General features: G+C 34.3%; 1 long non-coding RNA gene across 1 annotated transcript in view; it reads right to left on the minus strand.

Moving 5' to 3' along the window:
• The window catches only part of LOC150075110 (uncharacterized), an 84,886-nt gene extending 60,422 nt beyond the window's left edge, over positions 1–24,464 (minus strand). The window contains exon 1 of the long non-coding RNA XR_016547900.1: positions 24,392–24,464. This is a non-coding gene — a long non-coding RNA (uncharacterized LOC150075110). The remainder of the gene's footprint in view (positions 1–24,391) is intronic.
• Positions 24,465–25,773: the final 1,309 nt, after the last annotated feature.

Below are 25,773 nucleotides of genomic sequence, written 5' to 3' on the forward strand. Positions count from 1 at the left end.
CTTTCTCTGACCTGTTGATCGTGCTGATTCCAGAACTGGTCCATGTCCACGAGTTTCAGTCTATGAGAAAATTAAAGTGGTCCATATTTGCTTTTCCGCTCAAGTTGCCTAAAGATGTTTTTCATCTTGCTCTTCGGAATCATTTGGACTGAACACATCCCCACTGACAATCTTTTCTTTTCCACCATTTCATCTCACTCCATAGACTCGATCGGACTTTAATGAAAATGAAATTCATCGTCGGCTATCTCGGCACAGAACCCTCTTTCAGCTAATCCCATAACATCGATGTTAGTTGATCTGAGCAGAAGTTGAAATCCACTCACTTCATTTACTCCTCGTCTCTACACAGACAGGCGAATACTTCTCTGAGGCACGTAACAGAAAGAAAGATCCAGAGAGAAAGAGATTCAGGCAAGAGAGATATTCAGAGACAGATATTTGAAGAGAGAGAGAGAGAGAGAGAGAGAGAGAGAGAGAGAGAGAGAGAGAGAGAAAGAAAAATTCAGAGAGATATTCAAAGAGAGTGAGAAAGCGAGAGCTAAATATATACAAAGATATTCAGAGAGAGAAAGCGATATATTCAAAGACAGAGAAAGTGAGAGAGAGAGAAATTTATAGCGAGAGAAAGAAAGACAGAAAGCGAGTGAGAGAGAGAGACATTCAAAGGCAGAGAAAAAAAGCAAGAGATATGGATATTCAAAGAGAGAGAAAAAGAAAGAGATGTGGATATTCAAAGAGAGAGAGAGAGAGAAAGAGAGGTATGGATATATAATCAACAAGAGAAAGAAAGAAAGAAAGAGATATGGATATTCAAAGAGAGACAGAGAGACAGATAACCAAAGAGAGAGAGAGAGAGAAAGAAAGCTAGAAAAACATATCAAAAGACAGTGAGAGATAGTGAAAGACAGCGATACTGAAAGGGAGAGAGATATTAAAAGACAGATATATTCTAGGTGGGGAGAGAAAGAAAGTGTCGAAGAGAGAGAGAAAGAACAGTGAACGATATGCAAAGATTCTAGACAGAAACAGACTTCAGAGAAAATGAGACAGACGGAGAAAGAGATAGTCAAAAAGAAGGAATATTCAAAGAGAAAGAAAATTGAGAGTGGTATTCGGAAAGAGAGAGAGAACGAAGACTTGAGAGAAAGGGGGAAGTGTGTTTATGGAGATAGAATGTGAGAGAGAGAGAGAGAGAGAGAGAGAGAGAGAGAGAGAGAGAGAGAGAGAGAGAGAGAGAGAGAGAACAGCATTGTATGGTTTCGATGTTTGTAAACCGTCGCTGTTTTCAGAAATGTTTTTCTTTTTTTCTGTCACTTCTACCATTTTTAACAAATCTCTTAAGTCGATGTCACCAGTTGTATTATTGGATGTATTAAGGCAGGAGTGAATGGTGGGATTTGTAAACTAAATCTTCACATGTTGGCAGCGCTGCCTCCTTCAGTCATTTATTTCTTCCCCTACAGAGCTCTTAAGCAGTAGTGTTTATCAGTGTGAGCTCGGTTTATTTTCGAGGTCATCGTGCCACACTTGCGCTGAAAAGTGAGCAAAATGTCTTCACGCAACTCTTTGAACAATCCAAACCTATTTTGTTACATTTATGGGAATTGTGCAGTCCTCGAGCAAAGACCAGACATTACAAAATTTGGGAAAAATGGGCATTGAGCAAATTTGGGAGTGAAACTCGGTGGCCATGATTTGGCAGGAGCCTACAAGCCACCGTGATCACTGCTTCTTTTGCGCAATTAATTTTGAGAGATGCAATGCGAAGAGCATTGTGTATCCTATTTTTCCATCAGACCAGTCCCATATGTAGATAACCTGCCGATTCCACGCCCTCCACTGGAGAATGCAGCAGCAGAGCGCGCCGAAAGTGAAGCTTCTGAAGATGAAACTGAAGTCTTCAACGCCTAAAGACATTGAGTTCAGTCCTCAACTCTTTTCACAGCATGAACACAATGATCTGGTAAGAGATTTAAACTTACGAAGGAATCTGCAGAACTCCGTAGTCCTCGACTTAATTCAAAAAATCTTCTAGCACATGGGATGTTTTGCTTGTACAGATGAGATGAGAGAGAAACAAACGAGAACTTGAAGTTGTTAACAAATATTAGGTATGAAGAACATGGTTAGTTGATCTGCGCTGACTTTAAATTAATAGGCATGTTACTTGGACAGCAATCGAAGACTTCGAAAAAATGGCTTGCTTTTTGTATGAGTGGGACAATCGGGCAAGGAGTAATCACTGGGATGCCAAGGTCTGGCCGAAGAGGGGCAAGTTTGTTGCCCGGAGCAAAGAGCATAGTTCATAAAACACTGTTAGACGCCGATACCGTCCTCTTTCCACCCTTGCACATCACGCTGAGTTTTATGAAAGCTTTGCCTCAGGAAGATCCCTGCTTCAACTACCTTTGTATGAAATTACCACCGAACAAGATAGTTTTGTGGACCTCAAACTCGCAAACTGATGAGGGACATATGGATAAAAAAGAAAAATGGACATGGATTAGCTGCAGGTCTGTTGTTGGCAATTTTTAAGGGAACAACAAGATCCAGGCTACAAGAATTTATTTGAAACTGCGTTGACAAACTTCGAGAGGCTGGCCAGCAACATGAGTGTCAAGGTACATTTTGTATGCTCCCACATCGGCTACTTCTCAGAAAATACTTAAGAACAGAGTGAGGTTTCACCAGGATATTAAAGAAATGGATATGAGATACCAGGGGAGGTGGAATGGTAACATAATTTCTGACTAGTGCTGGATGCTGAAGAGGGACTGTAAAACAGAAAGATATGTAAGAAAATCAAAGAAACGAAAATTTGGCTCATCGTAGATCAGTTTTTAAAATGAGGGAGTGTTTAGTGGACTTTTTACCACACTGCCCTTTTTAAGGGTTTTTAACATAAGTCTGAGAAAACAGTCAATTTTTTTTTCAAATTGCAGATTAGTGTAATTAGAAAGATATTCAAGGATAAAGAAAAGCGAGCAAGAGAGAGAGAGAGAGACATTCAAAGAGAAGAAAGATAATGTCAGAGATGGAGATATTCAATGACAGAGAAAGAGGAGGATTTATGGAGAATTAAAGTCAGAGAAAAGAGAGGGAGTTGTACAGTTGCAGATAAGGAGGGATATTTATAGAGAAAGGCAGATAGACAGGGAGAGATTCAAAGAAATAGAGGGAAACAGTGAGCGAATTGCAACGATTCTATGATGAAAGAGGGAGGGAATGTGAGAAAATGAGAATAGCCAAAAATAAGATATTCAAAGAGAAAGAAAACGTGAGAGCGATATTCAGGAAGAAAGATATATACTGAGAGAGAGAGGCGCACACAGAGGTACTGAGAGAGAGAGAGAGAGAGAGAGAGAGAGAGAGAGAGAGAGAGAGAGAGAGAGAGAGAGGGGGGGCGCACACAGAGGTACTGAGAGAGAGAGAAAGAAAATGTGAGAGCGGTATTCAAAGAGAAAAAGAAATACAGAGAGAGAGAGAGATATTCAGATATATGGAGCAGTATTCAGAGAGAGAAGAGAGAGAGAGATATTCAGATATATGGAGCAGTATTCAGAGAGAGAGAGAGAGAGAGAGAGAGAGAGAGAGAGAGAGAGATATTCAGATATATGGAGCAGTATTGAGAGAGAGAGAGAGAGAGAGAGATGTGCAACGATGAAATAGAAGCAGAGATGAGATTATCAGAGAGAAAGAAATGCTGAGAGAGAGAAAACGTGAGAGCGGTATTCAGAGAGAGATGGACATATTCAGCGATATGGAGCAATATTCAGGGAAGAGAGAGAAAAAAAGATGGATATATACAACGATGAAATAGAAGCAGAGATTATCATAGAGAAAGAGATACCGAGAGAGAGAGAAAACGTGAGAGCGGTATGAGATTGAGAAAGAGGTTGAGATGCAGAGAGAGAGAGAGAGAGAGAGAGAGAGAGATGCAGAAAGAGTAGGAGATGCAGAGAGAGATGTTCAGAAAGAGGTGGAGATTCAAAGAGAAAGAGAGAGATTCAGAAAGAGTAGGAGATGCAGAAAGAGGTGGAGATGTTCAGAGATATGGAGCGGTATTCAAAGAGAGATTCAGAAAGATATATACCACGATAAAATAGAAGCAGAGATTATCAGAGAGAGAGAGAGAGAGAGAGAGAGAGAGAGAGAGAGAGAGAGAGAGAGAGAGAGAGAGAGAGAGAGAGAGCGAGAGAGAAAGAGATAAAGAACAGTTGTAAGTTTGTACGCTGGCAAGCCGATTTGTATGATATGTTTTGAAAAACCTGGAAGTTTGATGTGGCTTCTAAGAATTGCCCCTTCTCCCACGGCACACGAACGAACAGTTCCACGAACACGAGAGAGAAAGAAAGAATTATTATTTACACTAGAAGTTAGTGAACGAAAAATAACCATGAAATTATTAATAGTTTATTAACAAGTTAGAATGAATTAACCTGAGATAAGAAGATTATTTTAAAACCTCCTGCACATTTGCAACAATACATTAATCGGGTCACCCATTTTTATGCGGGTCAATTAACGGAATATATTTATATCATAAGCGTACGAAGGTTCCATGATGATCTCAAACCATACGTTTCGAGTTCACCAAGAAAGGATTAACTAAGATATTCGTTCTGTTTTCTTGAGTAAACTTGAATTCACTGCATACAAAGGCCTATCCAAATATGTCCGATGGAGACGTAGCATCATCTTTCTCTCCAAATCCGTGCGTCTGTCTGCTTTTATCACTCGCAATCTCTTTCTCTTTCTGTATCGTTCTTTAATAGTATTATTTCCAAATGTTTTTCCCACCTTTTATCAAAACATTAAATATTTTAAAAAACCCGTCCAGTTTACAGAAAACTCTTGATATAAACAAAAGAGAAACTGAAACTTAGGTGGGTATTTACTAATAAACAAAGAATCCGAAAAATCCATCAGGAATGAATGAAGAACGAATATTCAAAGAGATATTTAAACAAATATTCACCGACACAAATGTGATCGAGAGAAAAATGAACTGAAAGATAAAGTTTCAAATTGTTTTCTCATAACTCGAAAAAGAAAATGTTTATAAACTGCGAAGGTGGCTTCTCTGCAGACACATATGTCATACAGTGAAGCTACCTTCACATGTTTCTCTCATCCCTGAAGCTTCCTTTAAAATTATAATAAATAATTCCTTAATAAAGCACTATATTAACTAAACGGTTAATTAAAATACTAAAGACAACAAAACTATAAAATAAATACTTTAATTTAAACTATAAATATAAAAATAATAAATGTAGGATGGAGAGGCAAGACTTGATACTGAATACAAAAGTTACTCAGATAATTTCACACCTACGTGTAGTAAACTGTGCGTTCTAAAGGACATTTTGTTTGTGTCCAGAACGTCTTCTTCCCTGGCACGTTTCTCATTTACGGATGTTGATTTTAAAGTCTATTTTACGCGGTGTAAAAAGCCCTAACGTGAAGCAAACTTCCTCATTAGAGAGCCCATCAAAGTGGAATATTTATCCAAGACAAAACGTACTTAAGCATTTTTCACTTTCTTTCCGTGTACACACGCGAACTGTGTCTTTTCAATTCCCTTTTCGCAAGAAGAACCGATTTCAATTTAATTCCTACGACATCGCGATTCTCTCCTGAATAGGATGGCTTCCTTCGTCTCTTCTGATTTCCCCATGGTACAAATGAATAGCGAAAGTATCATTTTTGAAGTAAATTAGTATAATTACGAAGTTAAACTATTTGTGTTCATTACGGGGAAGTCATTTCGCAACAATTTGGAATCGTGGGTTCAAAAGATTGACAATATCACCAGGATACAAACACGATAAAAGATTTCGGTCAAGGATAGATTAAAATTCATTGAAGGCCAAGGAACCAATCTGGATTTTATTTGTAGTTTGCATAAGCGATTATTTTTCACAATTAGAAGAGTCTTTCCTTTTCTGCGTGACCGTTGAAGTCGTAATACTTTGAGATGGATTCCCGGTGGATTTTAAACCAGTATGAAAATAAATTATTACATTATTATCAACATATCAGTTTTTCAAGTTCCTTCTTCAGGTATTTCTTTCTCCCAGTTCATTTTCCCCTCCATTAGTCTGCTTTCTTTTCCAATATCTCTTACCATTCCTCTTGTCTATTTTTATTATTCGCTATTCGGCTTCTGCACAGAAACATTTTCTATATTGCATTCATGTGTGGTGAGGACCTTTATCTAGGATGTTTTTGCATCATTTGCTTTCTCTGACATTTTAGAATCATCCAGCTAGTTCTAGCATTCGTTTGACCGAAACACCCACCACTCCATTTTCATCATTCCTTTTCTGTCATCTAACACTCATCATCATCCGTTTTCAATCCACTGCAGGATGAAGGCCTCCCCAAAAACTAGACAGAATCAACATCCGCCTAGGATTCAGACTCTGGGAATAATATTCGCTTTCAGACAGTCATGTTTTAACACTATTCATCACAACGTAATTCTTCGTTCTTTCTCTCAGTTTGACTCTATCTTATTTAACTCTAAAATATCAGAGAGATTAACTATATTCGGATTTCTTCACCTCTTAATATAGGGTTGAAGAAATCCTCAAAATAGACATCTGACAAACCGAAAAGTCAGGACAATAATACAACCTGATTTTACTCAACTGAATGTAGCTCTTCAGTGGATTTATGCTACATCTGTAAGCGAAGATGGTGAAAAAGAACTTGTCTTTCTGATGAATAAACAAATTTATGTAATAATAAAGTTTTTCCACTGTTCGGAGAGAAAAACTGATTATCCTACTCTAAAATATCAGAGTCTACTGCATGACTGCTATCAGCAATCACTGACTTCGCTGTTCTCTCTCATTTGTTATAAAATCTATCGCTGTATAAGAAACGTTTAAAAGATGTGAATGAGGAAAGAAAAGAGGAAAGGTTGTCTCATCCTTTTTTATAATTTTTCCAAAAGTTAAAAATTAAATAGTGAACTGACGAGTAGCAGAACTCTCGAGAGATAAAAATGGCAATTTAACTGACTTTATTATTAACCCATACAGCAGCAGCAGCAACTTTGAAAGTACGAAGAAGCACACACTAAAATGGTCCATCTAAAAGAATCGTATACTTTGTCAGAATCATATCTCTGAGAATGATCATTTAAGAAAAGATGAGAGATGAAATCAGTCAGTAACTACGTAAGAGTAAGAAACTGTGGCAGGAAGATTATGGAGCTCGAGATTAAGGATGTATTATAGGAGCAGTATCTGAACTAGTGAGTGATCACAAACGGATTTACACTGGGCTGGAATTCCGAATAATTCCTGAGAAAATGCCTGTTCCACCCCCCTGAGTTTGGCTTATTGCAACCTTGCGAGAAGTTTAGAATTCTAGTCTACAACCGGGTTTGAACCCACCCCTCTAGAAGCGAGAGCCTGGTGAATTTTCAGTATTGTTGAATATGTCGTTCACAAATGGTAGTTGAAGAGGAAAATTATTTAAGAGTTATTATACAGCTTGATATGAAGTTTTCCCAGCAATGGAGAAAAGCTGTCAAGACAGCAGATGGTGATGTACAGAGAATTTGATAACAAGAATTAAAAAGTGGATTGTTCCGTTATATAAAACGTTATTTAGGCAGTAACCACAAGACATCCACGTGGAGATCTGAGATGGTTGAAGCTTTAAAAAGGTTGAGTAAACTAGTTCAGGGAGGACTTTGTTTTCTTTTTCTCCGTTGATTTTGGATAAACACTCAAAGTCGTGTTTCAGATGAAAGCCATTGAAATCCCCTCTTCTTAGGGGTAAAAAAAATAGTAGTGGAACCCTCTTGTGTTAAGGGGTGGAATTTTGAGGGGTTGACACAGCCCTAATTGCAGTTTTGGCTTTTATTAGCAAGCGTATACATAGTTCGCACTGATGTGAAACGTGCACTTGGATAAGATGGACATCTAGCCATCCCACAAACAGCCATAGCTAAGATATTACTCTTCCTACATCTATATAACAAAAACAGCTTTTATTTATTAGTATTAAATACATCCTTAAGTTTCTCAATTATAGAAAATGGAGTTTTCTGTGATCATAAAGGAGAGCAGTTTCTCCATCTTTTAACGTTTTAAATAATTTAAGAAAATGTTCTTACTTCAGTTAAGACGTACTAAATGTTCTTTTGGTTAAAATAACAGGTTATTGAGGATGATTTTCCCTGTTGGTACCAGCTTATAATAGCTGAGAGGAAAACTTTCCCTTGAACTCGCACAAAGCATCTAAGTTTCTATACAACCCATAGCTGAAGGCAAAAGCAACGCTATGAAGGTTATAAAGTACACCTATTTTTAATTTTATGTGATCTTTTAGTATTGTTAGAAACGTCAGCCGGATCTGAACCGGTTTTGTTACCCCTCACAGTTTCCAAGATCCGGTATTTTTTTCCTTGAAATACGCCCCAACAAGAAGTTTTCTTTTCATTCAATATTATTACTCTTCTTCTAAAAAAATCATGAAAGGGTTACAATAAATCATCCTGTTCAGGTTCTATTTTCTCCCACGCTAAACTTTATGTTATGCATCCCACAAAAAAAGCCCAAGCCAATTAAATAAACCTTCAATAGTCAACTACACAAAAGCATCTTAAGATGGCTGATTCACGCTCTTGTTTACGGCTTTGTATTATTTCTTAAAAATACTTTTCCGTCAACCTCAACGTATAAGAATACACCTTGTTGAGTCCATAATTCAATGGAACCATAAAAGGAATCATTAACAAAAAACTGGAAAGATTTTTGCATCTTTTAAAATATCTAGAGCTTTATAAAAGAAATTAGGTTTTTTGGTTAGAAAGAATTCTAAAATATCTCCCAAAATCTTTCAAGACGTACCATAGTCTTTTAAATAATTGATTCTCATCAATAAATCCCTATATTTGTAGAATACAGATGCAAATTTATGTTTTTCAAGTGGGATTCCTTTAAGATATTTGCCAAAGACATTTCTTTGATCTTAGATTGCAAACGCCTGCTGCAGACTCCTTACAACATCTTAAATTTGACTTTAATACATAAACACGCCTTAAAATATAATTATTAGAGCAAAATATGGCATTAAAAGTGCATTCTGAGATAATCCATCAGTTATATATTTATAAAGATGAGGATGGCATTGAATGAGCGAACTTAGAGGTACAGCGAGGTGGTTAACATCTTCAGTTCTACTCCTCTGCTGCTATTTTGCAATTGTTGCATAACTAGGATTAATAGCCAAATGTCTACTGTATGTGGGTTCATACCCACCCCCGTGTACTCAATACTAAGCTTCAAAATATCTGTCATTGGTTGGATAATGAAATTTTTGTTTGTTTGATGTTCGGACCATTTCTCTGAGTACCAAAGTTTTCTTAGCTAATTTCGATCTCTTTCTATCTTTCCTATTTTTATTTTGATTTTTCCCGCTGAAATCCGATCCGTTTCCGTGGCTTTCTTGATAAATTCCTTTGACTAAAAAAATGTCGACTTCGTATTGAATGTGCAGTTAATATAAATCTTAGAATCACGTGCCAAATTTTATGGGTTTCAAAACGCAACCTTTTATGTCGGAGTTGTATGCAAAATATCAAGATAGAACCGAAATAGAGAAAAAACTGAAAAAGATCAGGCATTTTTGGAGTTTATTCAAGAAATTCCGAAGAACATTCTTCGGAATTTCTTGAATATCCTTTATTCAAGAAATTTCTTGAATTTCTTGAATAAAGGATAAAAGATGTTAAAGAGAATGAAAGTCGTATGAAGGGTGTTCAAGAAACAGTCGTTTCTTGAACACCCTTCATACGACTTTCATTCTCTTTAACATCTTTTATCCTTTTATTGCATAAAAAAAGCTAAAAAAGCATCCCTCTCTCTCTCTCTCTCTCTCTCTCTCTCTCTCTCTCTCTCTCTCTCTCTCACATCTATCCTTTTCTTTCATAAACAAAGTATCTCTCTCTCTCTCTCTCTCTCTCTCTCTCTGACTTCTCCTATCCTTTTATTCCATAAACAAGGCATCTCTCTCTGTGTCTCCCTGACATCTTCTATCCTTTTCTTTCATAAATAAAGCATCTAACATCTTCTATCATTTTTCTTCTAAAAGCATCTCTCTCCACCCTCTATCCTTTTCTTTCATAAACAAAAAATCCCACTCTATCTCCCTGACATCTTCTATCCTTTTCTTTTATAAATAAAGCATTTCTCTCTCCAACATCTTCCATCATATTCATTTATAAATAAAGCATTTCTCTCTCTAACATCTTCCATCATATTCTTTTATAAATAAAGCATTTCTCTCTCTAACATCTTCCATCATATTCTTTTATAAATAAAGCATTTCTCTCTCCAACATCTTCCATCATATTCTTTTATAAATAAAGCATTTCTCCTTCCAACATCTTCCATCATATTCATTTATAAATAAAGCATTTCTCCTTCCAACATCTTCCATCATATTCATTTATAAATAAAGCATTTCTCTCTCTAACACCTTCCATCATATTCTTTTATAAATAAAGCATTTCTCTCTCTAACATCTTCCATCATATTCTTTTATAAATAAAGCATTTCTCTCTCTAACATCTTCCATCATATTCTTTTATAAATAAAGCATTTCTCTCTCTAACATCTTCCATCATATTCTTTTATAAATAAAGCATTTCTCTCTCCAACATCTTCCATCATATTCTTTTATAAATAAAGCATTTCTCCTTCCAACATCTTCCATCATATTCATTTATAAATAAAGCATTTCTCCTTCCAACATCTTCCATCATATTCATTTATAAATAAAGCATTTCTCTCTCTAACATCTTCCATCATATTCTTTTATAAATAAAGCATTTCTCTCTCTAACATCTTCCATCATATTCTTTTATAAATAAAGCATTTCTCTCTCTAACATCTTCCATAATATTCTTTTATAAATAAAGCATCTCTCTCTAACATCTTCTCTCCTTTTCTTTCATAAATAAAGCATCTCTCTCTCTCTAACATCTTCTATCCTTTTCTTTCATAAATAAAGCATCTCTCTCTCTAACACCTTCCATCCTTTTCTTTTATAAATAAAGCATTTCTCTCTCTAACACACTTCCATCCTTTTCTTTTATAAATAAAGCATTTCTCTCTCTAACACCTTCCATCCTTTTCTTTTATAAAAAAAAGCATTTCTCTCTCTAACACCTATCATTTTCTTCCATAAATAAAGCATTTCTCTCTCTCTCTAACACTTTCTATCATTTTCTTCCATAAATAAAGCATCTCTCTCTAACATCTTCAATCCTTTTCTTTCATAAATAAAGCATCTCTCTCTAACATCTTCAATCCTTTTCTTTCATAAATAAAGCATCTCTCTCTAACATCTTCAATCCTTTTCTTTCATAAATAAAGCATCTCTCTCTCTAACATCTTCTATCCTTTTCTTTCATAAATAAAGCATCTAACATCTTCTATCATTTTTCTTCTAAAAGCATCTCTCTCTCTAACATCTTCTATCCTTTTCTTTCATAAATAAAGCATCTAACATCTTCTATCATTTTTCTTCTAAAAGCATCTCTCTCCACCCTCTATCCTTTTCTTTCATAAACAAAAAATCCCACTCTCTCTCCCTGACATCTTCTATCCTTTTCTTTTATAAATAAAGCATCTCTCTAACATCTTCTATCCTTTTCTTCCATAGATAAAGCATTTCTCCCTCTAACACCTACCATTTTCTTCCATAAATAAAGCATTTCTCTCTCTAACATCTTCCATCATATTCTTTTATAAATAAAGCATTTCTCTCTCTAACACCTTCCATCATATTCTTCCATAAATAAAGCATTTCTCTCTCTAACACCTTCTATCATTTTCTTCCATAAATAAAGCATCTCTCTCTAACACCTTGTATCATTTTCTTCCATAAATAAAGCATCTCTCTCTAACACCTTGTATCCTTTTCTTTCATAAATAAAGCATCTCTCTCTCTCTCTCTAACATCTTCTATCCTTTTCTTTCATAAATAAAGCATCTCTCTCTCTCTCTCTCTAACATCTTCTATCCTTTTCTTTCATAAATAAAGCATCTCTCTCTCTAACATCTTCTATCCTTTTCTTTCATAAATAAAGCATCTCTCTCTCTCTAATATCTATCCTTTTCTTTCATAAATAAAGCATCTCTCTCTCTAATATCTATCCTTTTCTTTCATAAATAAAGCATCTCTCTCTCTAATATCTATCCTTTTCTTTCATAAATAAAGCATCTCTCTCTCTCTAATATCTATCCTTTTCTTTCATAAATAAAGCATCTCTCTCTCTAACATTTTCTATATTCTTTCATAAATAAAGCATCTCTCTCTCTAACATCTTCTATCCTTTTCTTTCATAAATAAAGCATCTCTCTCTCTAACATCTATCCTTTTCTTTCATAAATAAAGCATCTCTCTCTCTAACATCTATCATTTTCTTTCATAAATAAAGCATCTCTCTCTCTAACACCTATCCTTTTCTTTCATAAATAAAGCATCTCTCTCTCTAACACCTATCCTTTTCTTTCATAAATAAAGCATCTAACATCTTCTATCATTTTTCTTCTAAAAGCATCTCTCTCCACCCTCTATCCTTTTCTTTCATAAACAAAAAATCCCACTCTCTCTCCCTGACATCTTCTATCCTTTTCTTTTATAAATAAAGCATCTCTCTAACATCTTCTATCCTTTTCTTCCATAGATAAAGCATTTCTCCCTCTAACACCTACCATTTTCTTCCATAAATAAAGCATTTCTCTCTCTAACATCTTCCATCATATTCTTTTATAAATAAAGCATTTCTCTCTCTAACACCTTCCATCATATTCTTCCATAAATAAAGCATTTCTCTCTCTAACACCTTCTATCATTTTCTTCCATAAATAAAGCATCTCTCTCTAACACCTTGTATCATTTTCTTCCATAAATAAAGCATCTCTCTCTAACACCTTGTATCCTTTTCTTTCATAAATAAAGCATCTCTCTCTCTCTCTCTAACATCTTCTATCCTTTTCTTTCATAAATAAAGCATCTCTCTCTCTCTCTCTAACATCTTCTATCCTTTTCTTTCATAAATAAAGCATCTCTCTCTCTAACATCTTCTATCCTTTTCTTTCATAAATAAAGCATCTCTCTCTCTCTAATATCTATCCTTTTCTTTCATAAATAAAGCATCTCTCTCTCTAATATCTATCCTTTTCTTTCATAAATAAAGCATCTCTCTCTCTAATATCTATCCTTTTCTTTCATAAATAAAGCATCTCTCTCTCTCTAATATCTATCCTTTTCTTTCATAAATAAAGCATCTCTCTCTCTAACATTTTCTATATTCTTTCATAAATAAAGCATCTCTCTCTCTAACATCTTCTATCCTTTTCTTTCATAAATAAAGCATCTCTCTCTCTAACATCTATCCTTTTCTTTCATAAATAAAGCATCTCTCTCTCTCTAACATCTATCCTTTTCTTTCATAAATAAAGCATCTCTCTCTCTCTAACATCTATCCTTTTCTTTCATAAATAAAGCATCTCTCTCTCTCTAACATCTTCTATCCTTTTCTTTCATAAATAAAGCATCTCTCTCTCTAACATCTTCTATCCTTTTCTTTCATAAATAAAGCATCTCTCTCTCTAACATCTTCTATCATATTCTTTCATAAATGAAGCCTCTCTCTCTCTCTAACATCTATCATATTCTTTTATAAATAAAGCATCTCTCTCTCTAACATCTTCTATCCTTTTCTTCCATAGATAAAGCATTTCTCCCTCTAACACCTACCATTTTCTTCCATAAAGCATTTCTCTCTCTCTCTAACATCTTCCATCATATTCTTTTATAAATAAAGCATTTCTCTCTCTAACACCTTCCATCATATTCTTTTATAAATAAAGCATTTCTCTCTCTCTAACACCTTCCATCCTTTTCTTTTATAAATAAAGCATCTCTCTCTCTCTCTCTCTCTCTCTAACATCTTCTATCATATTCTTTTATAAATAAAGCATCTCTCTCTCTAACACCTTCCATCCTTTTCTTTTATAAATAAAGCATTTCTCTCTCTAACACCTTCCATTCTTTTCTTTTATAAATAAAGCATTTCTCTCTCTAGCACCTTCCATCCTTTTCTTTTATAAAAAAAGCATTTCTCTCTCTAACACCTATCATTTTCTTCCATAAATAAAGCATTTCTCTGTCTCTAACACCTATCATTTTCTTCCTTAAATAAAGCATTTCTCTGTCTCTAACACCTATCATTTTCTTCCATAAATAAAGCATTTCTCTCTCTAACACCTTCTATCCTTTTCTTTCATAAATAAAGCATTTCTCTCTCTAACACCTTCTATCCTTTTCTTTCATAAATAAAGCATCTCTCTCTCTCTCTAACATCTTCTATCCTTTTCTTCCATAAATAAAGCATCTCTCTCTCTAATATCTATCCTTTTCTTTCATAAATAAAGCATCTCTCTCTCTAACATCTTCTATCCTTTTCTTTCATAAATAAAGCATCTCTCTCTCTAACATCTTCTATCATTTTCTTTCATAAATAAAGCATCTCTCTCTCTCTCTAACATCTATCCTTTTCTTTCATAAATAAAGCATCTCTCTCTCTAAAATCTTCTATCCTTTTCTTTCATAAACAAAGCATCACTTTCTCTCTCTCTCTTGCATCTATATTTTCTTTAATAAACAAAGCATCTCTCTCTCTCACACACCTTCTGTCCTTTTCTTTCATAAATAAAGCATCTCTCTCTATCTCTCTAAGATCTTCTATCCTTTTCTTTCATAAACAAAGCATCTCTCTCTCACACCTTCCATCCTTTTCTTTCATAAATAAAGTATCTCTCTCAAGGTTCGTACCAATAAGGCAAAATATCTACATCTATATTACTTAGAAATGTTTTACGCTCTGCATGGTTGCGTCCAGGCAGTTGACAACACCAATGTTTACGTTAACATCGAAGATATAGTGATTATAAAGCATTTTCCTACCCTGTAAAACCAACTTCCCCGCACGAACATATCTAATTTCTCTTTTCTGGTTCTTCGTATCTTTCCAGAGAAGCAATAAAAATGTTAGCTACTCCAGTTTTATTATATAAATCGAAACTAAAATATAAATTTTATTTTTGACTAGTTCTTAGTAGGATAGCCATGGGTCCTAGTAATAAGTACTTAGGATGCAAGTATTCTTGGAAAATTCATATAAATTCTAGTGCGATAATTGATTGCAACAAATTTTCACGCTGTTTGTTTAGAAAAATTTCCCACAAATACTTTCCCAAAAAAATTCATTAGAAACATTTCCCATAAACTTCCATTAGGTCCTTCGTTGCTGACCATGGTTCATATTTCTGGAGATTGCATTTTAGAATCCTCTGTATCATCCCAATGGGATTTACATGTGGAAATTGGGCATCTCCTTTAAAGCCTATCGATATCCTGGAAAAGATCCTCTTTCAATAATGGAAGGACTTTTCCATATCTTCGAGAAATGGGAAAGATCTTCTAGAGTGAGCAAGTACCAACTCATGTTTAAAAATGAAAATCATATCTAGTAACCCAGATCATAAAATTACTAGTACACCGGATAGAAGATTTGGTACTTGCCTCCTCCAAACAACCAGTTCTAAACTGGGATCATGGAAGCTGACATGTCATTGTCAATTATCCTTCCTGTGCACAGCAGCATGTTTCACTGCCTCTGAAATCGTCTCAAAATACCAATTATAGTTTTAGAAGGCAAAACGCCCTGCATCAACTCAACTGTCAAATCTAATGTTGTAGCTACAGTCATCAAGAAGATATTTTGACCTCCCAATCCGTTTTTTACTTAATGCTGAACTTCAACGAGTGGTGAGGTGACAGAACGAAAGCAATTGATCACGAAAAGTGTCCCTTAGCCTCAATTATCATCAAGTTCAACTCCTCCATCAAATCCTCTTAAATAAGACAATGTCTATCGTCTCTTGGTATGCTCAATCGTTCCAATATATAGCCGATTATTGACCTACCTCTATTATTCAACAAACTTGTTAAAATATTTGAAATCCTCCAAACCACCAGAGCTCATTCCTTCACTTCATAGATGCAACTTCAACTTGGACTGATCTACCACTTTATCTAAATCTGTCTCTGTATTTTATTGGGTTCAATCCCATTCTTTTTTGCAATCCTCCTTCGAAGAACAACCATAAAAATATTTTCCCACACGTTCGTGGCATGTGGAGTCATTATCCAACTTTATAAGCAGCTGATACTCTACATCCTGGATTATGGCAACATCTTTTGTTCATCCCATCAGGAATTTCTCTGATACAGGTTGGAGTCTATACAAGCCAACTTCATTCGCTTTCTGCACTATTGCCAGTTGTAGGAAAATTATGAGCAATTGGTAATCAAAAGACTGAAAGAAAGATACCAATATCAAGGACTAAGGTCTGAAAGGTTTTGATTTACCGGGGTTCAACGGAAGATGGTGGCCTGGGGTATTGAGACGATTACAAATAATGCAGAATTCTATGAAGACAACATTGTTGAGGATTATTTTTTGAACAGAATAGCCATAGTTGACAAGGTTTGCACAGATGAAGAGGGTTGTGTAAAAAAGGATGTCCTCAGAGATCTATTTTTAGGAATATTTTGATGGATCAGTTCTTGTGGACCTTGTCTAGAATTATAAAAGCTATTGCGAATGCCAATGATTTATTGATATTGGTAAAAGCAGATTCAGATATTAGCTAGAAACAAAGTAAAAAAAAAAGTCTCTTCAATGTTTTTCAAGGGTGGACACATCTCGATATCCAAGTCCAAGTCCAAGAACAAAATTCAGCCCTGTATCATTAAGGCGGATAGAACTTTGTCGAATGATGTCCTGCATGTTTTATTTGAAGAGATTCCAGCAGATTTCAGTGGCTAAAAAGAATCGAATACGCAATGAGACAACGAATCATGAAAATGCAAATGGGGAAGAGAGGTAGGGGATGATGCACCTAAGCAGAATCACAAATTGCAATTTATCTACAACCCGATTCATTCCCGAATAAATAGCATAAAGATTTGAAGTCCACGATTCATTAATCCTAAGCTTTCCTTTTGTATGTTACTACTAGCTTCTCCAAGAACAGGTTCCAGTTTGAAATTATAGGTGCAATAAGTTCTGCACGCATATGAAGTACTTTTTGGAATCCTATAGGTGTCCAAGACAAGACACAGTTAGAGCGCTTCTGTTGTGTAGCTGCCGATTATTATTAGAAAGATGCTACTTTTGTATGGTGGGCATTTCCATGTATGACTAGGGCCATAAAAAGAGACGGAACATTGCAGAAATATCATGTGTTTGAATATCTTATCCCCCATTGCCATACAGTGAAGATTTGTTCAATGCCAGTCCACGTATTTAGAAGAGGCTTCAGAGAAAGAACATAATTTCTACTTGATTATTCGTCTACTGCTCAGACACGAAAAGTCTGAATGTTGTTTGGCTCCATGAAGAGAATAAATTAATGAACTAGAACCATGTTGTTTCAAATGACTTGGATCTCTTGGACAAATGCGCCGAAGAATGGCCACTGAAAATTGATGCTTCGAAATGTAAGGTGGAGGAACAGGGATCCACGAGTTGTTTATAAACTAGACGTGGGGATTTAGATGTATTTCAGGAAGAAAGACTTACGGGCGTTACGATGCAATGTAGCCAGGTGGCTAGGATGGCACATGGTTCACTGTCTATGAATTTAAAAGCTGATTTAGGGAGGAGAGGGATGTAATTGTCATTTTATGGCCAAATTGAATTTGAAGTATCATCAGGTCTGAAGGCCAACACCGGAAGAAAGACAGTTTATAGAGAAGAATCATAGAAGGGCTGTCACATTGATAAGAGACAGTAATCGGTCTCTCATCAATTGCGGACTGCAAAGCTTGGCAACTAGACATCTGTCCTTGGGTGACCTGACAAAAGTATATTAGGCCAACCTCACTCCGGTAGAGTTAGGTACAGGAATTGGTGGAAATTAAGATGTCTTCCTTCAATCCATATGATGGACGACTAGGAGGATGACACATTTATTGGAGACAACCATAAAGGTGGGATCTTTGTGAGGACCTCAGAATGTGAAGATAAATATACCATTGGAAGAGAATGTCCTCGGACACGAATTAAAGCCTAGTAGACTCACTCTAGTTATGATATAAACAAATAGACAAGCCTTGCGAGAACTACGTCATGTCAAGCTAGGAGTAGTGAAGTAATTTATCAAAGCTTTCAATGCTCGTAGTAATTCCGTTCAAAATATACTCAAAATTGTCTGAAGGGACATATTCAGTGAACCACAACTAAAGCAGGTGCTGACATCCAAAGAGTTGAAAAGCAAAATGACTGATGGTCACTTAAGCTTGTAGTGCATGAATATCTAAGTAAAAAAAGCCGAAACAACTGGTTGATTTGATTGAGAGCAAAGTGAAGATGTCTATCAGGACATTCAAACAATGAAGAGACATTATAGAAGCTGAAAGTAACTTTAATGGATGACTAAACGTGGTATATGCACATGGTGCCTGCATTGAGATGATCAGAAAACGACATAATGTTTCAAATGTTCATTTATAAATGAAGGTCCTTTTATCTTTCTTGGTAAGAATTTTGATTATTGGCTTAGGCTTATTCGTAGACTTCCTTTGGTAAAGGGATTTGTTCTCCTTCTGTAAGTTGGGTCAATCTTGAATATAACATCAAAGCAAAGAAGGCACTCGATGTACACTCAATACACTGAAACCTGGGCCTAATATAGAACTCGGACCAGTACTCTATCAGCATTTAATAAGTGGATTTGGTCAGTGCTCGATAAATCTAATGCGACCTACTTTTGTGATTCGCCCGAGACTAAACTTACTTTTAGATTGGCTTTAGGAAAGACTACTGGCTATCTCCAAAAGTAAAAGGAGTACAGATGCTAAAATATTTTAATTAAGATCAAAGATCGCCCAAAACAAGGATCTCCATGTCCCTATTTTGGAATTATCAAACTGAAGAAATAAATATGATATGCTACAAATTTTTACAATTTTTGGATTGATTAAGGGGGCAAAGAAAAACATTCGATATTATATATTCTTACAGATATAAGAGAGCGTTAACTAGCCTCCCACAAAGAAAACCACTATGTTAGTCCTTTAAGATATCAAAACAATTTGAACGGAGAAAACTTCAAAGTGTATATAACTAAATTCTTCCACCCCCTGGATTCTTAAGACTATTTTAACTGAGAATGAGATCTCATCCAGATACCGACCTAATATCCATGAAGAATCGGAGTTTTAGAGAGATAATCATGCTAAGAAATAAGACCTTCTGTTTCAGATACATCCGATTCGTGCATATTTCCACAAGAACCCCGCTGTGAACTGCGACTCCATCCCCAAATTTTGGAATATTCCAGGAATGGTTTTGGCTGATGTTGTATAAAAAACCAAACTGACTGAAATGTAGCCTATTAGTATAGATAGTAAAGGGAGAAAGACTCAAAATAGGCAAGAAAAAATATTATCCGGTTGAGTTTAAAGGGAAAAAAATATCCTGCATTAATCAAAATGGATGAAATCAGAAATAAATAACTCAAAACTTCAAATTATTCACAGTCTTCAGCATTGAGCAATCTGGGCACTGGATTCCAGGGCCCAGAAATGACGAAAGGCTCCGGAAGAGTACAATTACTGCTGACCACTCTAAAAATATGTTCATCTGGGTCTCAGATTACCTAAATCCGGCTTTTCCTCCAATCATACAAAGTCTATGCCTTCATTCGACAGCAGAAAGGCACCACGTCCTTCTCTTCAAAATAAACGACAGATGAGAAGACTGGAACTTCAAATAGGGTCTTATGTGCATAGATGAGAAAAAGAACTTGAATTTTCATCCTGTGTTTCAAAGAAAAAGCCTTTTCTAAAAGTTACGCAAAAAATAGAAGATTAACATGGCTAAACAAGTTTATTGAAATGATAATTTAATAAATCTTGAGTGTTAATTTGAGCGATAAGTCTTCTGCTGAAGTCCTTATAAGATAAAGGGGCCGTGTTTGGAAAAAGAAGAGCGGGGAATTCAGCCCGGCTCTACTAAAGTGTGTTAAACACATAGAAAATAATGATCTGGAATTATTTGACTTCCAGAAGACTAGGACTCTTACACCTGGTTGAAGAGCCTGTTAATTCATATTATACCAAGCTGTTTGTTGGAAAAGAATCGCATTTTGTTCGCCTAGAATATATTTTAGAAATATTTTACTTGATATTTGCTTTTATGGCCCATGAGCGATTAAGACCATGAAGCGCCAAGTCCATTCTAGAAATAATTCTTTCATATTTAAACACTATTTTGAGCTCACAGTTCAAAAAGCAACAAGCTTCAATGAAATTAAATAAAAGATATAGAGACAGTGTCCAGTTTATCTGGAATCTAAACACCATTGAGCACGTATGGAGGATCCTAAAATGTCACCTCTAGACTTATCTGTCTCAGTCGACAACAAAAAAAAAGACCAAAATGAAGTAAAAAAGCATATATAGAAAACTTTACTACTTTTCATTTAATAAAAAAAGGTGCATGAGACTAATTAGAGCCAGAGATACTCGAATAATTACTAATTAATGAGTATTTATTCAAAAATAAATTTAAAAAAATTCATATTCTGAATTTATGAAAGTTTTTCTGTTTAAAATTTACGACAAATTTCTTTTTACATTTATTTATTTCCTTAAAATTAATTAAACCTGACAACTTCATGCGCGTATTATTCGCAAAACTCATATTAAGCATATCTAAATAATAATATTTAAATTTTTCTATTATTTTAAAGCAATATTCCACTGTTAAACCACGATTTTGAAACATTTCCAGGAATTTTCTAAAAATTTCGAATGGAATTGTGGGTAACGAACTCTTCCGGTTACGATTTCAAACAATCATGGCGGATTTTTCACTTCCTGAAGTACAAAGTGATTATATTCTTTCCTATTTTCAAATAATTCCTTTCATTTTTTATACTTAATCCTTTCAAAATAAAATATTTTGGGCAGTTCAGAAACAATATTCTTCAAAAGATGTGTTTTTTTGTCAGAAAGTTGTATTTTAAATGTTATTTTTATTTTAGTTATTAAATATTTGCAAAATGAAAAAAATAATAAATAAATTCTCAAATATCAGAGCTGTAAGCAGAAACAATTGTCCCACATTCATCTAAAATTTAGTATATTCTTCAATGGTGAATGATGTCTATAGAAGCAAGGTTTATATTTATCATTAGGGTCTAAAAGTAATAAGGGCCTTAGGGACTACAAATCTTAGGCGATATATTAATAATTTGCATATATCAAAAATATTTAAATTTCGGAGCTCTATGCACAGTTAATGAACTATTTGCATGATAAAGAAATTGCTTATTAATTTAATTCTAATAGAAAGGCATTTTAAATACCTTTAAAAAGATGCATGCATGAATGACTGCGTGGATTCTGCTAATTCAACATCCATTGTGTATTAAGTAATTAGTCTCATCCTGATGCAGTGTTTGTGCTTCCATAAGAAGCTGGAGAAGTATTAAATTAAGTCATTTAATTCACCGAAATCAACGCAAATTTAAGGAGAAAAAGAGAGTTAATAAATGAATGTATAAAATGACGAAAAAAAAATGGACTTTTTTATTTTAGGATATTTTCTTAGACAAACAGAATGACAACTTAAGTGTGAATGTCCAAAATATTAACATAGAAGCAATCCTAAGCCATTCGAAATAGTTTTAAACTCTGTAGAATATATTTTTTTATTACGATGTATGCCCTCAGCTTTCCCTGTTAAATTTTTAAATAATATTATGGAAACTGAGTAGAGGCGTCAAAAACAAAAATATTCGCTTTTAAGAATAAAATAAAAACTAGTCACATTTCTTCTTCTTCCATTGACTTACCTGCATTCAATTGTCTTACCAAAAGTCAACTTAAGTTAAAGTCCATATACGAATACAGAGCAGATAAAGGATCTATAAGTACTCGTAGAAGTGCTCTAAAAAATAAAAATATATATATAAAATAAAATGTGAAACAGAATCTTGCGATATAGACAGAATCCTGTGAAAAGGCAACATTCCTTCTGAATATCTGATGGATCAAATATAATAATCAGGATTTAAGCTGTAACATAGTGGTTTTCTTATTGTGTTGTGAATGAGAAAATACGTTAGCAACAGTTTTTGTTTCATCTTATATTTCTATTTTAAAATGGAGGAAAAAATAATAATTTAAAATGATAAAAAAATAGCAAAACTATGTTAAGCTATTGGAACACTTTTATATCTGATTATATTAGCGAAAAAATGGTATCTCGGCAAATTTGCTTCTGTTCTTGTTTTGGTTCAGTCTCAGATTAAGTTTTGCTTCTTTATTTAACGATTAGGCTTTAATTAGTCTATAGATTTTGATTTACTAAAAGTCATTTATTTAATTTAAAATTGTTTCGCCAACTACTACGATTATTTGATTCTTAGGCCTAAAATTTGCTTTTTCAGCAATATTTTACGTTTAAATATACGATATTATGGCCCCTAAATACAGTCAAAATAGACCAAAGATATTAACTCATATTTAATTTAAATATTCTTTCAAAATAATTCCTTATATTTTCAAAAATATATAGTTAGTGACGTTTAAAATAGCCAATAAAAACAGGAACATCAAAAAAGGCTTAAGTTACTTTATTAATGATTAAGACTAAAGATATTATTATCAATATATGTAGATGTATTCGAGAAGATTTGAATGAAGGGGGTTTCTCTTTCCCCGTTGTTTCACCCCACATAATGCATTGCTCTTTCACGATTCTGTAAGATTAAATCTCAAGAGTACTGCTGATGCTATAAAAATGTAAACAAACCCCAACTTACCACAATTATTCTTATATAAAATATTCCCCTCACTGAATGCTTGATTCAAATTTTCTTTTTTGCATCGGAATTATTTTGTATTAATTAATTTTCCCTCAAGTTATATATCCATGAGGTAGTAAAGAAAATTTCAAAAGGTAATTAACAATATTTACCTGAATTAATGTCAAATATTATTACCTATGACAGCTTATTTAGTAAGGATAATAAATAGAAAATAATAATAAGTACTCTCCCAATTAGGCTTATTTTTCAAGTACGATGTCATATCTAGCATTAAACTATCTTATAGTACAGTTTGATTTTTTTAAAAAAATCAAATATTCTTTTCAGAATAATTCTTTCATAATATTTATTCAAATTAAGCACTAATTCGATCTATAAGTTAATATATTTTTGCATAAATTTCTATTACTAAATTATCACCTTCTTTGGCAAGGATATTTCTAGGCCGAAATACGAAAATAAACCTAAGGCAAATCGAATACACAACTCTAATATTAATATGATTTTACTTACTAAAATCTCGTTTAAAAAACTTGTTTTGTTACTGAAGACACGTGCACGATAGGATATAATTTACTGTTCAAGAAAATCATCTTTAACTCTTCCCCTATACCCCCTTAAGGAGTCCAAAATTTCCCAAAGTCCCGTTTAACAGTTCACTGAAGAACTATGTCAAAACTATTGAGAACAAAGTTTGTGCATAAACTATAACAGATCCCATATTTACTGTCATCTATAAAAAAAAATCCCTGAAAATCAAAGGCATCTTTGACAAAAAGCATCATTCATAAAAAATATTAGATAGTTATTTTAATTTTTCAAATAGATATCATACACCAAAGCTAAACTTATATCTGAACTATCTCTCAGAAGGAAACAAACAAAAAAAAAAAAAAAAGACACCAGAAACTACATTTAGAAGTATTCAATCTATTTAGCATTTATCTACAAAATATTATTTATCACCAAATTACACATTTATAATTGAATTAATGCATTTAAATACAATAAAGTAAAATTTATTCAATAAACAGAATAAAAAGATTGGGACAGTTGGCATGCATGAAGGCTGTTGAAAATAAAATTTAAGAATTAATTTACAGATTTCATTAAATAAATAGAAAAAGTAGGTGCTGAAAAAAATATAAATGAAAGTTCAAAGAGGGAAAAATAAAAATAAATGAGCATTCGAAGTGAAAAGTTTTTCTTTTAACAGGAAAATTATCTATCAGTGCTGATAAGCAAAATGGCGTAAGAGCAAGATGTCGATGGAGGAGAGTTGGAAAAACATAAGCAAGAGAAAATGTGGAGGAGGAGCCAGAGGGAGGAGAGACCGAAGTAGTAAAAGACGAAAACAGACAGCCAGGGAGGGAGGGGGGGACAGGAGCGAGAGAGAGAGGGATGAAAAAATCAACTACACCCATAAGCACAACGTTACCTACCCGCTAAGCTCTCCCCTTGTTGGCTAACGACCAGAATAGCATTTGGAATTCGCCCCACCCTCAAACAGTCCGCAGTCATGGAGCAACTCGGTGTAGCCTGCGCATTCTTTGAAATCATTGGCTGAGCGGGAGCATAATGCCCAACCAACACCTAAGAGGCATGTGCAACGATCATCGGTGATCGATGTTGGAAGTCTCCTGACGCAAGATTAGGCTGCCCTACGTAGCTAACTAATGCATTTCGGCAGAAAGAATGCATTTCCTGGGAAAAAAGGAACGCCATTATTGACAGGGCAAGCTTAAAATACTTATTAGTGCGTAAAGATTTACTTCTCTTGGAACCAGCATTGATTTCTCGGTGCAAGCGATGTTCTTTTACAACTGTCTTGTCGATTTGAGCTCCCTATCGCCATTACGCCAGAGAAATCGAGAGAATTTTTTTTTTGCCCATCTCTGTTGTAAACCGTAATATCGCTAGATACGCTATTTTATACTTAAATATTTAACTTTACTTCGTAAATTACCTTATTTAGTAAGCTGTCGATGCTGTTTACCTCCTAGAAGGAGCTCATCAAATAGAAAATCCAAATATTAATATAATATCTGAATTATGTTAGGCCTAGTAGGATTGGAAACATCCGCAAACTGACGAATTATTTTTGTTAAAAAAAAAAAAAGAATTATAATCGGCCTTTAGATAATCCCACATAAGTATTTGATTAATAGAATTCTAATCTAATTATAGTCTAATTTAAAAGATTTCCTATCAGCTAATGCAAAAAAAAAAAGTTGCATTTTTCAATTAATTAAAAGCAAACGCTTTTAAAATGACCGGAAATGACGTACATAGCAAATACAGACGCGGTAAAACCCACCATTATTTCTCTAACTTTTAATTTTACTTCATTTATTTATTTTGCAATGTTATCTCAGAATGTTTAGTTCGCATTATTATTTTAATCACAGAGTTCGAGCAGGTATCAAAAACAATGAACTAATAACACTCTAGGCTTCATCATAAACAACGTTTAAATATTTACATTTAAAAATCATTCCGAGGGCTACAAAATCGCTTTATTTGTCTTAAATAGTAAATAAATTTGGTATTCTGATTCATTTGAGCGAGAGAAGCGATCTGCGCAGTGCCAAAACGCAGCTCGTGCAGGCTACTTGAAAATGAATGTGATTACGTATGAACATTGTTTGCTTTAAGTTTGTAATGTTTAGTAATGAATAAATGCGGCACAATTTTAATCGCTTTAATGCAGTCTACTTAATTTTGAAAACGGAATTCTTGCACTCTGATATACATTTATTTTATACACCGGGGAAGTTATTTGATTGCCATTCACCTTCAGTCACGTGAACAAATAACCTAAAAA

The sequence above is a fragment of the Mastigoproctus giganteus genome, chromosome 14 (genome assembly GCF_048544385.1).
Source record: "Mastigoproctus giganteus isolate SK-2022 chromosome 14, ASM4854438v1, whole genome shotgun sequence".
NCBI lineage: Eukaryota > Metazoa > Arthropoda > Arachnida > Uropygi > Thelyphonidae > Mastigoproctus > Mastigoproctus giganteus.